We start from the raw sequence: 13,894 nt of genomic DNA, 5'->3' as shown, positions 1-13,894 counted from the left end.
TATAGTTTAATTTCTTTAGTAAAGTAGCAAATTACATGAACTTTGCATTGGTTAAACCCAAAAACCCACTATGTCATACGAAATCAAACCTACTCTCGATATAGTAGTAGTAGTAGTAGTAGTAGTATACCGCAAAATTAACAGTAAGGGCTCATTATTTGCAAAATTTTACACTATATCTGTTCCACAGTTTCACCTTCCGAAATTAGAGACCCAATTCATCATTCGTAAGTGCTTACCGGGTCACTTTACCTTATCGAACTAACATGAAAAKGATTCAGAATCTTACCCAGTAAGAGCGATAACAAGGACCGAGAGTCTTACCCGGTAAGTGAGAGTAACGACTCTTACCCAACAAGCGCCTACCGGATAAAAATGTTCCTCACATAAATACATAATTCATATTGCAATATTCTAAGTTTTGATTTCAACATCTAAAATGGTAAAATAGAACAACATTGAYGYGTTTTTATATGTCAATAGGTTCGGAACACTTTGGAGTGAAAAGGGACAAAAAGAAGATTTTTGACAGCTTTACGAGACTATGGTATTTCAAGCATATCTAACTCGTCCGAGCTCGGATTTAAGTTATTCATGATGATCTGAAAAGCTAACAAACAGCCCCACAAATATTATGTTTTGAGTTTCTGCAGATTCAGACTGATTCTAAGACAAAATTGACGTCGAAGGCGGAAAAGAGCWGCTGRACAGCAGTTGACAGCAGCCACGAAAGTAGAACAACAGCAGGTAAAATAGAACAACAGCAGGTGACAATAAAGATGGTAAAATAGAACAACAGCAGGTGACAATATTGTTTATGTGGATGGATGTGCTTGGTTGCATTTACTTTTCATTCTGATATGTGTATGTTTRTTTAMTGTGCTGCTATTTTCTTCCWGYGTWTGTCTTTGGTTATAGAAATACAATAACAACTTAACTTACATAAGTAACTGTTTGCAGGTTCTGGTGGATAGAAAAGTTAACAACGCTAACTCTACTCCTCATCATGCTCATAACAAAGGTAAAGCGTTTGATTAGAATCATGATCTTAAGTTTAATGAATAATTACCACATAAAAATGGGAAATGGATTTTGAAAATCTAAGATGGCTCACTGTTTGCGTTGGTTGATGTTTTTCAAATGGAACATCTRCATCAAAACCAATCAAAAAGCATAAAAAGAAGAATTTCTATAGAYTTACTTGAGCACCATAAATTACGTAAAAGTAAAATAAATTCCTATAGACTTACTTCTTGTTGAATCACATCATCACACAAATGWAGAAGAATTCCTTTTCCACTATCCAATTGTTTATCATGCATGAACTGTGTAATTAAGTTATGATATGTATCCATATTTTCTTGAAACCTACATTGAGTTAGATCAAGATTGGTAACTACAACCATACACATCCCATAATTAATTGGAAAACAGAAACAAGGAACAGACCCTCCTCTGAAATACTCTGCAAGTAAAAAACATAATCTGTCCACAAGCCCCTTCAGATCAAACTCAAAGCACCTCAAGCTTCTTAATTTATCCCATAACCATCTAAATATGTTTTTTATGTATGCAGATCCATTATGTTTTTTAGTAGTTATATAAATATCTTCCTCTTTATCAATTCTGTATATGGGTCCACATAAGAAATATGGCTTACCTACAAAGCATGTTCAAGGCCACATGGCTTTCCTCAACAAATTTATTTCTTCAATCACACYTACAAAAAACATAACAATGCAGGCAGCAATTAGGATTGTGAGTAAATTTGGATTAAAAAGTCTCAACAAATTTTTTTATATGTTCAAAGGGAAAGAAAGAAGCATACAACAAATAGTAGAAAAATTCACCTCAGCTATGAATCTCTTTCATTTCTTGGCTTGTTGGTAGACCCAGTTGCTTCTGCCATYGATCAAACTACAACAAGCACATGTAGAGAAAATAGACTAAATAACATCTTATGTCATATAAACACACAATCGATTTCAGTTTTCTACAACAGCAGGTCAAGTTTCTCGTTCATGAAACTGTGGTACCAATTGCTATACAAAAAATCGATCGCCATATAAAAAGAACAAACCTATGATACCACATAGGTTAACTGCAGTTCAAGTTTAAAAGTGAGAAATCAAAATTCAATAGCATTTAAGTTCAAGAACTAAAAGTGGGAAATCAAACCCTAATTACCTGGACATAAATTGGAACGGAAGGAGTGTGTGATAGAAAGAAGTCTGCGAAAGAGGGTACAAAAAAGTGAACCAAAATCGATGGAGTGTGATTACCTAGATGAGAGACTGTAAATCAAAGGAAACAGAGTAAAATCGATGGAATCGATTGATTACCTGGAGATTGATAGACTGAGATTAAAGCCTGAGTGATAGATAGAGAGTGTCTCTTAGAAGAGGATGAGCCCGAATCGTTTTGAGTAAGGGATGAGTGTCTCTTCGAAGAGGATGCTTGAATCGTATTTTTSAGGGCAAGTCTCTCTSTYWYAGACCCTTCAAGAATCATTTCAAAATTGAAATTTGAAATTTGAAATCTGAAATTGGTAAGACTGAGAAGACAGYGATCGGGTACAGAAGAAGAAGAAGAAAGTGGCCCAAATTGGTGATTTTAGAAGTCTGATAGGGAGAAAGAAGGTTTGGCCCAATTAGGATTTGGTATTGTATGAAACATTTGCATAAATAACTTGTACATTATGCATGATAATTTGTAATTAAGAGATTTTTAAAATTCTTGCATAAAATGATTGTAACTTGTGCTTAGAAGGTTGTAATTAAGATAATGACTTAAATGCTTATATATGTAGTATAGATATATGGATATATATATATATATATATAATAAAATGGGTGTAAATTATTGTATTTGGGGTGGATGGATGGTAGGCACTTCCCCCCCCCCCATCAAGTTTCAAGTATGTACTTACTATATATTGTAAGTATGTGTGGGCAGGAAAAAGTTTTTACACACTTTCAACTTACTCTTCATATTGATCTGGGAAAAACTTGGGTAAGCTTAGAACAGAAGCAGATTTCAAAGCTGTGTTAAGGCAAAAGGTGAGTTCCCTACTGCTTTCAGTACATGTGGTTCTTATATCTTCACTGTATTAATTCGATAAAGTTCTAGCTTATGTTGTTTTGATGGGATTTAAACTGTTTTATGATTGTTGTTGTTTCATCACCCGTTAAACCTCCTAAAAACAGAACTCATCGGACAAAGCTTGTCCGCTAAGGCCCCTATCGGATAAGGCAGTGACCGATGAGGCCACTTCATCGCACACAAGGTCATTCGGGTAAGGAACCTTCACCGAATACGTAATGTCCGGATAGGACCCCTCACCGATCAAGGTTGTTCGGGTACTTAGTGTTGTCCGATAACCCTTCACCGGGCAGACTGTTGTCCAGACAATATTTAGAGTTGTCCGATAACCCTTCACCGGGCATAATATTATGTGGATAAGAATAAGGTATTGTCCGGTAACCTCTTCTCCGGACATAGTGTTGTCCGGATAAGTTAAAGTGGTACATTAATCTCTTCAACAGTTATGTACTACTTGGTTGACTATCAATAGATGAAATGACAGTGTAACCGCGATAGATGAGATGGCGGTGTAACCGCAATAGATGAAAGGGTGGTGTAACCACGATAGATGAAATGGTGGTGTAACCAATATATAAATGTTAAATTTAGATTTAGGTTTGTTATATCTTGGGTTTTTAATTAAGTCATGTTTGTATGAGAGTAATTCACTCACTAGACCTTTTGGTTTAATGCTCAATTGTTGTACTAATCTATTTTGCTGGTCATCCATCATCTCAGGATAAAGGCAAGGGAAAAATTTAAAGAAGTGATATTTAGAAGAAAGTGTTATTATTTGATAAAGTTTTTGTTAATCCATACTCTTATTTTGACATGTATATTATCCTGGAATGTTTGTATAACTTTGGTATGGAGAATGTGGAAATCTATGATATTATTTTGTGTATTAGTACTGTTTCGTGCATGGTGGGTTGTTTCAATTTGTTCTGAATGAAAAGTAATGACAAAGTACATAATAATATAACCAACATATCTATGAGGTATCATATGATTTACCGCTGCTGTCACTGCTACATTGACCGATCATAGAACAATAGGATCCTGGGAGGTCCCAAAACGAAAAATACGGCTCTTCTTCTGTCCTTCAGACTCTGCTCGTAAAGAGATGCGTCATGAGGGAGAGGGATGTCACGGTCTCAGTAGACTGTGACTCTTCCCTAAGCGATTGAAATCACTCCTATGGTTTACCAAAACGAAAAAAACGGGTGAACTTGTATATGTAGACATTTCAACAACATAAGGGTTGTAAACCAAACATATCAAATATTTGTTTTTAACAATTCAAACATTCTAATTGCCAATAATAGTCACGCTCTCAACCAACCTATATACTTAGTCTAACATTTGTCCAACAATGGATGTCCAAACTAATAGCATCAGGACGTTTAATAAAGTATATTACTTTAAATCTACCATACAAAGTAATGGTTTTAGAAAACTTACATAAAATCTAGCCGCTTTGGGGTAACTGAATTGATGCGGCTTAGTAGGCAGGGTGGACGAACCTGACATAAGCTTTCAGTTCGTGCAGTGGATACGCTCAAAAACCTCGATAGTAGTCAAGTCGCGACCTAGTGCCTCTATCTACGCTAGACAGTTAAGTAAAGGTGTTAGTAAACATCTACATATTCATAAAAAATTGTATGCTCACCATCCTGTGTCGATGTTGTGTAGTACTGATCGATCCTCCAATGTGCCTAGATGACACTCCTCAAACTCGGTATTTCAATTAGCTTTATTGATCCTAGATTTCCTTTTCAAAGCCTTGATATACCAAACATGTAAAAACATAACACATAATTCGGTACAAAAGACATGTCAATACGCAAAGCTCATAATAAATATAAATGTCTAGTCAATCATTTGGATCCAAAACCTCTCTAGGATCTATATAGGGTTGTGAAATCTAACCTGTGAGAAGTCCTCACTGTCCCTCTTAGTACGGATAGGCCTATGTTCAGGCCCAGTCAATGATGGCTCTTAATTAACTGTAATGGGCCTTGATGAGTTTAGATGGCATAAAAACATATATACAACACACACAAACATACACACATATATATAATTAACAACAATAATCACACACACACACACACATTATCTATACAATATACACATGCATAAAAACATATATACAACACACACAAACATACACACATATATATAATTAACAACAATAATCACACACACACACACACATTATCTATACAATATACACATGCATAAAAACATATATACAACACATGTGCATATATAATTAGCAACATGTATATATGCGGTTATCAACTAACACACACATACATCATGTATATATAACACATACCAACGAACACATATCACACATACACATACACATGTTGTTGATCCTCTCTCTCATTGATTTGATGATAATTCTTTTTACCTTTCGAAGTATTAGTGTTTCTGTCTTTTCAGTTCCAACGATCATCACTGAGTCTGTTCAGTGATCGCTGAAACACGCATTGTAAATCCTACAGCGACAAAAATACTTCAAGAAGACAAAACTCACACCAAAGAACCTTCAGTAAATGTCGAAGATTGAAATTGAAGATTAGTGGTTGGCACGTTCGTGATCTGAAGCGGTATTCAGTGATTACAACCTGGTCAACATATGTGTGAAGAATGCACAAGCCTCAGTGAATGCTAAAGAGACCTCCAGCGTTATTCCAGCATTCAGTGATCAAATGAAGCTTGCCATGCACGATTGTTTTCGTCTTGTCCTTCCACACAGAAAGGACAACCCATACCCTTTCAAGAGTATAGTACAGCATGGAGCCAACTAGTCGACTCTAGTGGCCAACAACTCCACGAAAGGATGTCTGCTCATGAATAGAATATTTTACTATTCATTATAGCAAAGGACAAGCTTTCCTCTTAAAGCTTGACTCGTATTCCAACCCTTCTGATTTACATTTAGTGCAATGGCTATGAATATCCGAGTGCTCTCTCAATGCAAAACAGAGAGATCACATATCTATCTAAATAACACATACGCTTATCTTCAAGCAAGTTAGAATCCCTCTGAAGAATTCTAAAGTTCTTACCTATGAAGAACATCCTCCTGTCTTCATCTTTTCAGCAAATCTTTTCTATTTGCTAAGTATATTGGTGTGTAATCTTAGATTGTTTTAGATAGACTATCTTTACCTTTTCTATTTCCACAGACAATCTGCAAAAAATCTGTAATCTTAGATTGTTTTAATATGAAATTTTTCTGTGTTTGTATTCATCCCCCCCCCCATTCTACAAACTGTTTGTCTAAAACTCTTGTATACCCGGCTGGGACCAACAAGTGGTATCAGAGCAGTGTTTACTTATCGTCTTGTATAGTTGTTTATCTACATTTTATTATCTTTTCTTCTCTAGATAATTTACTGTTTTTCAAATGGCTTTGCAAAACACAAGCACAAACTTTCACGATAATGCCTCCTTTGCCAAATCTCCCTGATTTATAAGAGACAATTTTAAACTCTGGAAAAATCAGATGTCTCTTTTCTTGGAAAGTGTAGATCCTAAGATCCCACATTATATAGAGAATGGACCTTATGTTCCATGACAAGGCTTCAGCGGTCTACTACAACTATCAACGCAAAGGTCAGTGAATGCAGGTCAAAGAAGACTGTGATGCCATCTTCAAAAACCCCATCCTCCTTCAGAGCCAAAGACGATAAATATCTAAAGCGGAAGGAGAAGTACAAGAAACTGAAGAATTCTCAGCGAAAGGGCAAAGGTCTTGTCGTTGAAGAACATGATTGTGCTGATCGTCTGACGAATCATCCTTAGATGAGGAAGATACGGCCTACCTCTGCTTAATGGCCGAGGATGTCAAGGAAGAAACTTCTGAGACATCAACCTCCAGTGATCCTTCATCATCCTCTTTTGCTGTAACACCCCAAGCACCATATTTGCATATAACATATATTTCATATAAAAGAAATATAGATTACACCACATAGGTCTCACTAGTACAAGGATTCTATGTGTACACAATTTACATATGAAAATTTTCAAAATAATATCCTTGCACTATCACATGTATATCAACATGTATATTCAAAATACACAGGAATCAAGCTGATCTTCATAAAACAGATAACATATGAGAAAAATGATCATATTTTCCCCTTCACCTTATTATCCCGAGACCCCGCAGTTCCTGTAATGCACATTTTTGAAACACAAACTGAGGGTTAGACCGGAAGGTCTAGTGAGTAAATCCCTTCCTTGCAAATGCAGGGTAAAGATCACCAAAGCTTGATAAAACATCTTTTATGTAGAAATAAGTGCATTTCAGTAAAAGCACGTAATCTGTTTGTTAATCAATATATAAATCCAACAGACTGCTACAACTCATAGCACAAATGCACTCCCTTGAAATTCAGAATTTAATATAGAATTAACATAAAACTCTTCTGGCCCAACGGGACAGAGCTCCTCTGCCCTTGATAATCAGAGCCTCTGGCTCAATTGACTAGAGTCTCTGTATCTAGATGAAAGAATACCTAACCAGAGATCTTCTGGACCAAACAAAGTCTCTGGTCCGGAAAGAACCTACTTTAATTTTAAAAGATAAAAATAAGATATAAACAGAGCTCCTCTGGTTCTTTGCTCTTTTTATAAATATTTTTGAAGAAAATATTTAATTTTAAAAGACAGAACTTTTGATACAAAGCTCAAACACAGACCTCGGGTATAGAGCTTCATATAATAGGAGAGCCATTTTCAAGATACAGAGCTTTTGTATGAAACATACAGAACCTATGGTTCATAAAATTCCCAAAATACTTTAAAGTCTTTTCCCATAATCAGAGGTTCTCTGGTCCTGCAAAAAGACCAATCAAAGCCTCTGATGACAACTTATTTTCCCCTTCTCAACAACATTAAAGTTATTATTTCTAAATAATACAATACCTGTAAATCATCAAGTCACAAAGAAATGCCGAATTAGAATTATTGTATCTGATAAGTGACAATAACAAGAGTTATAATAATACTCACACCTGAAATTGCCCACCCTTATAACCATAGGTATACCTCTCCTTGATAAGTCACCCTTATTTCTTCTTTAAAACATGGTTATTTACTAGAACAAACTATGTCACCACGTCTGGAAGTACCAACACCCAGTTCTAAGCCAGAACAAACAAATGTCACCATGTCTGGGGGAACTACCTCTTAAAACAAAGTTTCATTCCAGAACATATTTACGCCACCACGTCTGGTAGAAACATTACTTTTCCACTTTAAAAGATATAAAAATACCCTTTTCACACTATAATAATTTCAAACCCAAATAAATGTTAATTGAGAGAATCCCAACATCCAAAACTCAAGTTTAACAATTAAATTGTTCGGACAGCTTGTCTCCGGACAAGCTTATCCGGCCAACACATGTCCGGACAAGCTTATCCGGCCAACACATGTCCGGACAGACAGCCGGACACTCTATCCAGACAACATAATTCATTTAGGTCGAAGCAGCCTATCTGTACATCCTTCTTCGGCTAACACAACCACATGATTTTAATCGGATTGCGTAATGTCCGAGTAAAATTTCCACAAGTCAATAGGTGACCGGACAAGTCCTCATCGGACAACACTATTCGCACCTAAAATTCTCATTGGTCCAACTTAGTGACTGGATAAACCCTCACCGGACAAGACTTTGTCCGGATACAAACTCAATGAATCGGTCTTATACTAATTCAGACAACAAAGTGTCCGAACACTCTTAATCCTGTCAACACAGTGACCGAGAATAATAATTAAATCGGACAATGAAGATGAACAAGAATAATGAAGAATTTTCAATATATCATCATATAAAAGCTAAAAACCAGTAATCAAAATCATATACAAAGGATGTTTTGGTAAACACTCACCTTTGTAGATTCATATTTTGAAAGAAACAGCAACACGAATAAGCATAGTCCAACTTCAGTTAGCAAAATGCAAGCAAGTCTCTCAGAATTATTTCTCTCAAATTTCTTTTCAAAAGTAACAAGAAAAACTTTCTTTCTCCCCAAATACCTTACCTTTATACCCTTCCTTAAAAAGGAAGGAGGCAGGATTATATGTATATATTTATTTTACCCCCATTAAACCACACATACTCATGCATACACACACACACACACACACACACATATATATATATATATATTCATGCATAATACCCATATATACCTTTCATGCATGAAAAATAAACACACATTCACATATAAATCTCATGTAAGTATGTATCCAGATGATTTATAACAATTAATCACATATCCACGTAATCACATATCAAATAATCACATATCAAATAATCACATAATAATTACCTCAGGTGATAACCAGAATCTAGTTATCTGACTTGCTCAGGTATGTTTTCTGAATGAACCCTCTTCTTCTTCTAGCCTATCAGCGTTAAATATGTTGACGGTTGACCTCTACAATGCCTTGAATGGCAAATCAAAAGCAAAAATGCTTAATCTTGATCCTCAAGAACAATTGAAGATTTGTCATTCTACGATCAAAGAGTTGACTAAAATCGAAGAAGATCTCAAAGATCATGTCATTGTAAACCAGACCATCACTATCGAGCCTGAATAGGCTATAGCTGAGCGTGAGCAAGCTATTGCTGAACTCAAGGCTGAAAAGGCTACCATTGAAGGATGGTGCAAAGCCTCTATCAAAGCCTCTGAGATCATTAACCCTCAGATTCCTGCCAAGATTAAGATTGGTCTAGGATTCTCCTATGATCAGAAAGATAGTGTCACTGACAGGTCCATGCTAAAGTTTGGTACCTTCGTCTCGTCTATTTCTGACACCTCTTCCTCTCAGTCTTCTTTTACTGAGAGTCATCTTGAAGGAAATCCTTTGAGTTCAGGTCGCAAAGACAAAGGTAAGTCCATTTTCATAGCACTTCTTCCTAAGAAGGCTGACAAGTCACATAGATCAAGATCTATTCCTTCAGTTTGTGCACCTTCTTCTTCCTCAGGGATTAGATATCTGAATCTTCTCAGAAATCTAAGTCTAAGCTCAAGGTGAATGTTTCATCTAAGGACTCCAAATTCTCAGCTGTTCCTCCTAGAACAAATGAGAAGGGAATCCTTGGAGCTTGTCCCTCTTCTTCTTTGGTACTTCCTATCCCTAAAGCTAGTTTCAGTTATAGGAAGTGTAGACATTATGGTGAAACTACACATATTGATAGCAAGTGTCCTTCTGCCACCAAGGCTGGTCCTCTAGCTAAGGATAAGAAAGTAGCCAAGGCTGAGAAATCTACAAAGGAGAAATCTGCCACTAAGGTTGTAAAAACAACTAAAGTGAAGAAATCCACTAAAGCCTCATCTTTAGGCTCAGTGAAGACAATTAATGACTCTAAGTTTTCAACGTCAGGTGTTGTTGTTCCTCTTACCACTGAAGCCTCTTCGTCTGACTCAGCACCTACTGACTCTATTCCTTTAGCGTCATAGGTTGTTCCTAATCCCACCGAAGCCTCTTCTTCAGGTCTCAACGAATATACTAATTTTAAGGCCCTTCCTGATGAACCAATACAGAAAACTTATGATCGTTTTAACACATTGATCAATCAATGTCATCAAAACGATATCTCCAGAACTAAGGAAGAAAACAACGTTTTATTCCTAAAAAGTCTGGGCGATGAATGGACTCAGCTGTATGTGTCCCTTCAAGCAAACCAGGACCTAGACAGCTGGTCACTTCATGATTTGTATGGAACGCTTGCAGCACATGAGAATGACGTAATGAAAAAGAAGGTTTCCATTGGTGGACCTCTTGCACTTGCTGCCGATGAAAAGGAAAAATCAAGGACTTCTACCAAAGAACATAAAAAGAAAGGCAAGAAAGCATTGGTAGTAGAATCAGATTTTGAAAAAGAAACTTCTGAATCAGTTGATGAAATTAAAGCTTCTGCCAAATCTTTGGCCTTGATCACAAAGCAGTTCCAGAGAAAGTTCATCAAGAAACCCTATGAACAAAAAGAGTTCAAGAGGGAAAGGTACCAGTCGTCGTATGAAAGGAAGCCATCCAAATTTCATCAGAGGGAAGATAGAAGAGATGGGAGAGAAGAAAGAGAAGAAAGAAGAGAAGATAAAATAGACGAGAGGAAAGAAGATAAGGATGGAATGAAGAATGACCTTCGATGCTTTAGATGTGGAAAGCTCGGTCATTTCTTCAAAGAATGCCGAGGATGATTGGTAAAGGATGATGATTATTACAAGAACAAATACAAATATAATTCCAGAGAGCGAAGCCTGATGGCTGAAAAAGAAAATTGGGTGTCCGATTCTTCATCAGACGATGAAGACAAAGCACTCATATGTCAAATGGCCACGTCCAACGCAGAATCCACCTACAACTCTGATGACCAGGTATGTGAGTCTACTTCCAATGAAACCAACTCTGCCCCATCGGAGCTAGAGTTAAGGGTAATAAAACTTTCCGAAGATTGAAATTAAAAGAGAAATTAAATTTTAAAAAATCCGAAAGGATAAAAGCGGAAAAAGAAGCAAGTTTCTACAAAAGAGAAACTGACCTTCTAACCGAAGAAAAAACTGAACTTGCAAAGGAAAAGACTCGCATAAGCACTCTTAAGAAATTAAAGGAAGATAAACTTCTGAAATTAAACAAACGAATAACTAAGGACCTAGAAAAGAAAACAAATGTCTTAAAGGAATCCGAGGCAGAGAGACTAAATTTAGTAGCTCTTAAAGATTTCTTTCAAAAAGAACGGGAAATACTTCACCAGAAGCTTCAAACCAATGAACTTCTGATAAAGAAGTATAAAGATGTCCAAGACGTTTATGAAAAATTAAATGGTTAAACGGACACTCAAGGGATAGGATTCAATGAATTGGACTCTTTCATCGAATCAAAGAAATCTACCCTTGAATCCACTTTCAAACTTGGATGCATTCAAAAACCCGACTTCACTCCAAAACCAAAAGCAAATTTTAAAAGAGTTAAAGTCGATGGAAAAACAGTCGTTTCAAGACAGAACTTTGAAAATATGGTATACGAGAACAATATGAGTAAGAATTCTGATGGAAAAAATGACACCTCTCAATCAAAAACCGATGGAAATCCTATTGTTAAACCAGAATCTTTGATTGTCAATTCCTCTCCATTAGCAAGTACTGTTGATGAAAAATAGAATCCAATTGAGGAACCATCAGCTGATGAATCGATGAACAACCCAAGTAATATTGCAAGTTCATCGAAGTCAGAATCGATGAAACCTCAAACAGATCACTCTGAAGCATCAACCTCTGATCTCACATCTTCTAATTCAATCCATGCTCATTTTGATTTTGAGAAATCCGCAAAAGACTTTCTTGATTCTGAATCGGAAGAAGAGATAAGTTGTGAATCATCAAAGATCATTGAGGATAAGAAGAATCAAAATTCAAAAGCCTCAATGAAATCTGGTATTTCTTCATCGATGAAAACTTCAGACAAAGAAAAGAGAAAACTGAAAGATAGTAAATCTGCCAAAGATAATTCACAAGGCCCTAGTACATCCTTCAGGTTCATCAAGTTTACACGTGAGCAAAAACAAAAGTGGCCTGCCTCTGAGAGTATTAATCACCACTTTTCTTTCCATCCAGTTGAAGAAAAGTAGACCTTCCTCACGAGAAAAGAAGTAAAGCCAAAGACCTTTCCAAATAAAAAATCTAAACTAGATAGGAAGTTTGTAAAAACAACCGATGCTAGGACAAGATTTACACCTAGATTTACTTCTTTGTTTATATCGAATAAAAAGAAAGTTAGACATACAGATCCAAAGCATCATCATTGTCAATGTTTAACTCTTTYACAAAACCTGAGGAATCACATGTTGACACATCACTGTCCCTTTTCACAACACGTTTATCGATACAAAGTTAAACCAATGAAAACGTGAAAAAGCCCAAACCTAAGGGCAAGGGAAAGGCAAATAAACCCAAGTCTGCAAAGGCTAAGGGCAATGGAAAGAGTGTGAAATCCCTACTAACAAACGAGGACCCATTATAAAATGGGTACCTAAAACCCCTTAATTTGTCTTGCAGGACCAGCATGTACAACCATGGTATATAGACTTCGGTTGCTCCAGGCCCATGACTGGTGATAAAAGTCAACTATCATCCTTCATCGAAAAATCTGGAGGATCTGTGACTTTTGGAGACAACAGCAAGGGCACTATCAAATGATATGACACTCTCATCAAAGGCAACATCTCCATCAGCAAAGTGGCTTATGTCGAATGATTGAAGCACAACCTATTAAGCATAAGTCAGTTCTGCGACAAGGGTCTTGAAGTCAGGTTTCGCAAAGGTTTCTGCATAATAGAAACGATGCCCGGACAAACAATCATCAAAGCAAAGAGAGAATGAAATCTCTATCTTCTAGATTTTGAGTCCTCAATGGGACAAGACACCCTTTGTCTTCTTTCCCATAAGAGCGATGAAAATTGGCTATGGCATAAGAAATTCTCACACCTCAACTTTGATGCACTACGAAAACTAGCCACACAGAAGTTGGTCAAGGGAATTCCAGATCTCAAATTCRAAAAAGATCATCTTTGCTCAGCCTGTGAGATGGGAAAGTTAAAACGGGCCTCACATAAAACCAAGTCAGAAACCTCCTACACCAAGCCCTTGGACATGATTCATATAGACCTCTGTGGGCCTATATCAACCCAAAGTCTCTCTGAAAAGAAGTATATACTAGTATTGGTCGATGAATACTCCAGATACACTTGGGTTGAATTTGTAAAGAAGAAATCAGA

The 13,894-nt window shown here is 36.5% G+C and overlaps 2 long non-coding RNA genes across 2 annotated transcripts; both read right to left on the bottom strand.

Moving 5' to 3' along the window:
- Positions 1-944: 944 nt before the first annotated feature.
- LOC112508705 lies at positions 945-1,720 on the bottom strand. The gene is made up of 3 exons (XR_003068797.1): positions 1,661-1,720; positions 1,251-1,368; positions 945-1,149 (listed from the first exon to the last, which is right to left on the bottom strand). It is a non-coding gene; the product is annotated as an uncharacterized LOC112508705 (long non-coding RNA).
- Positions 1,721-1,847: 127 nt separating this feature from the next.
- On the bottom strand, positions 1,848-2,449 carry LOC112508656. Its single transcript, XR_003068792.1, has 3 exons — positions 2,343-2,449; positions 2,188-2,231; positions 1,848-1,917 (listed from the first exon to the last, which is right to left on the bottom strand). It is a non-coding gene; the product is annotated as an uncharacterized LOC112508656 (long non-coding RNA).
- Between the last annotated feature and the right edge of the window lie 11,445 nt (positions 2,450-13,894).

The sequence above is a fragment of the Cynara cardunculus genome (genome assembly GCF_001531365.2).
Source record: "Cynara cardunculus var. scolymus isolate 2C chromosome LG 1, CcrdV1, whole genome shotgun sequence".
In the NCBI taxonomy this organism is placed as follows: domain Eukaryota; kingdom Viridiplantae; phylum Streptophyta; class Magnoliopsida; order Asterales; family Asteraceae; genus Cynara; species Cynara cardunculus.
The sequence above is the reverse complement of the archived record's forward strand: the minus strand, read 5'-3'. Positions and strand labels throughout refer to the sequence as shown.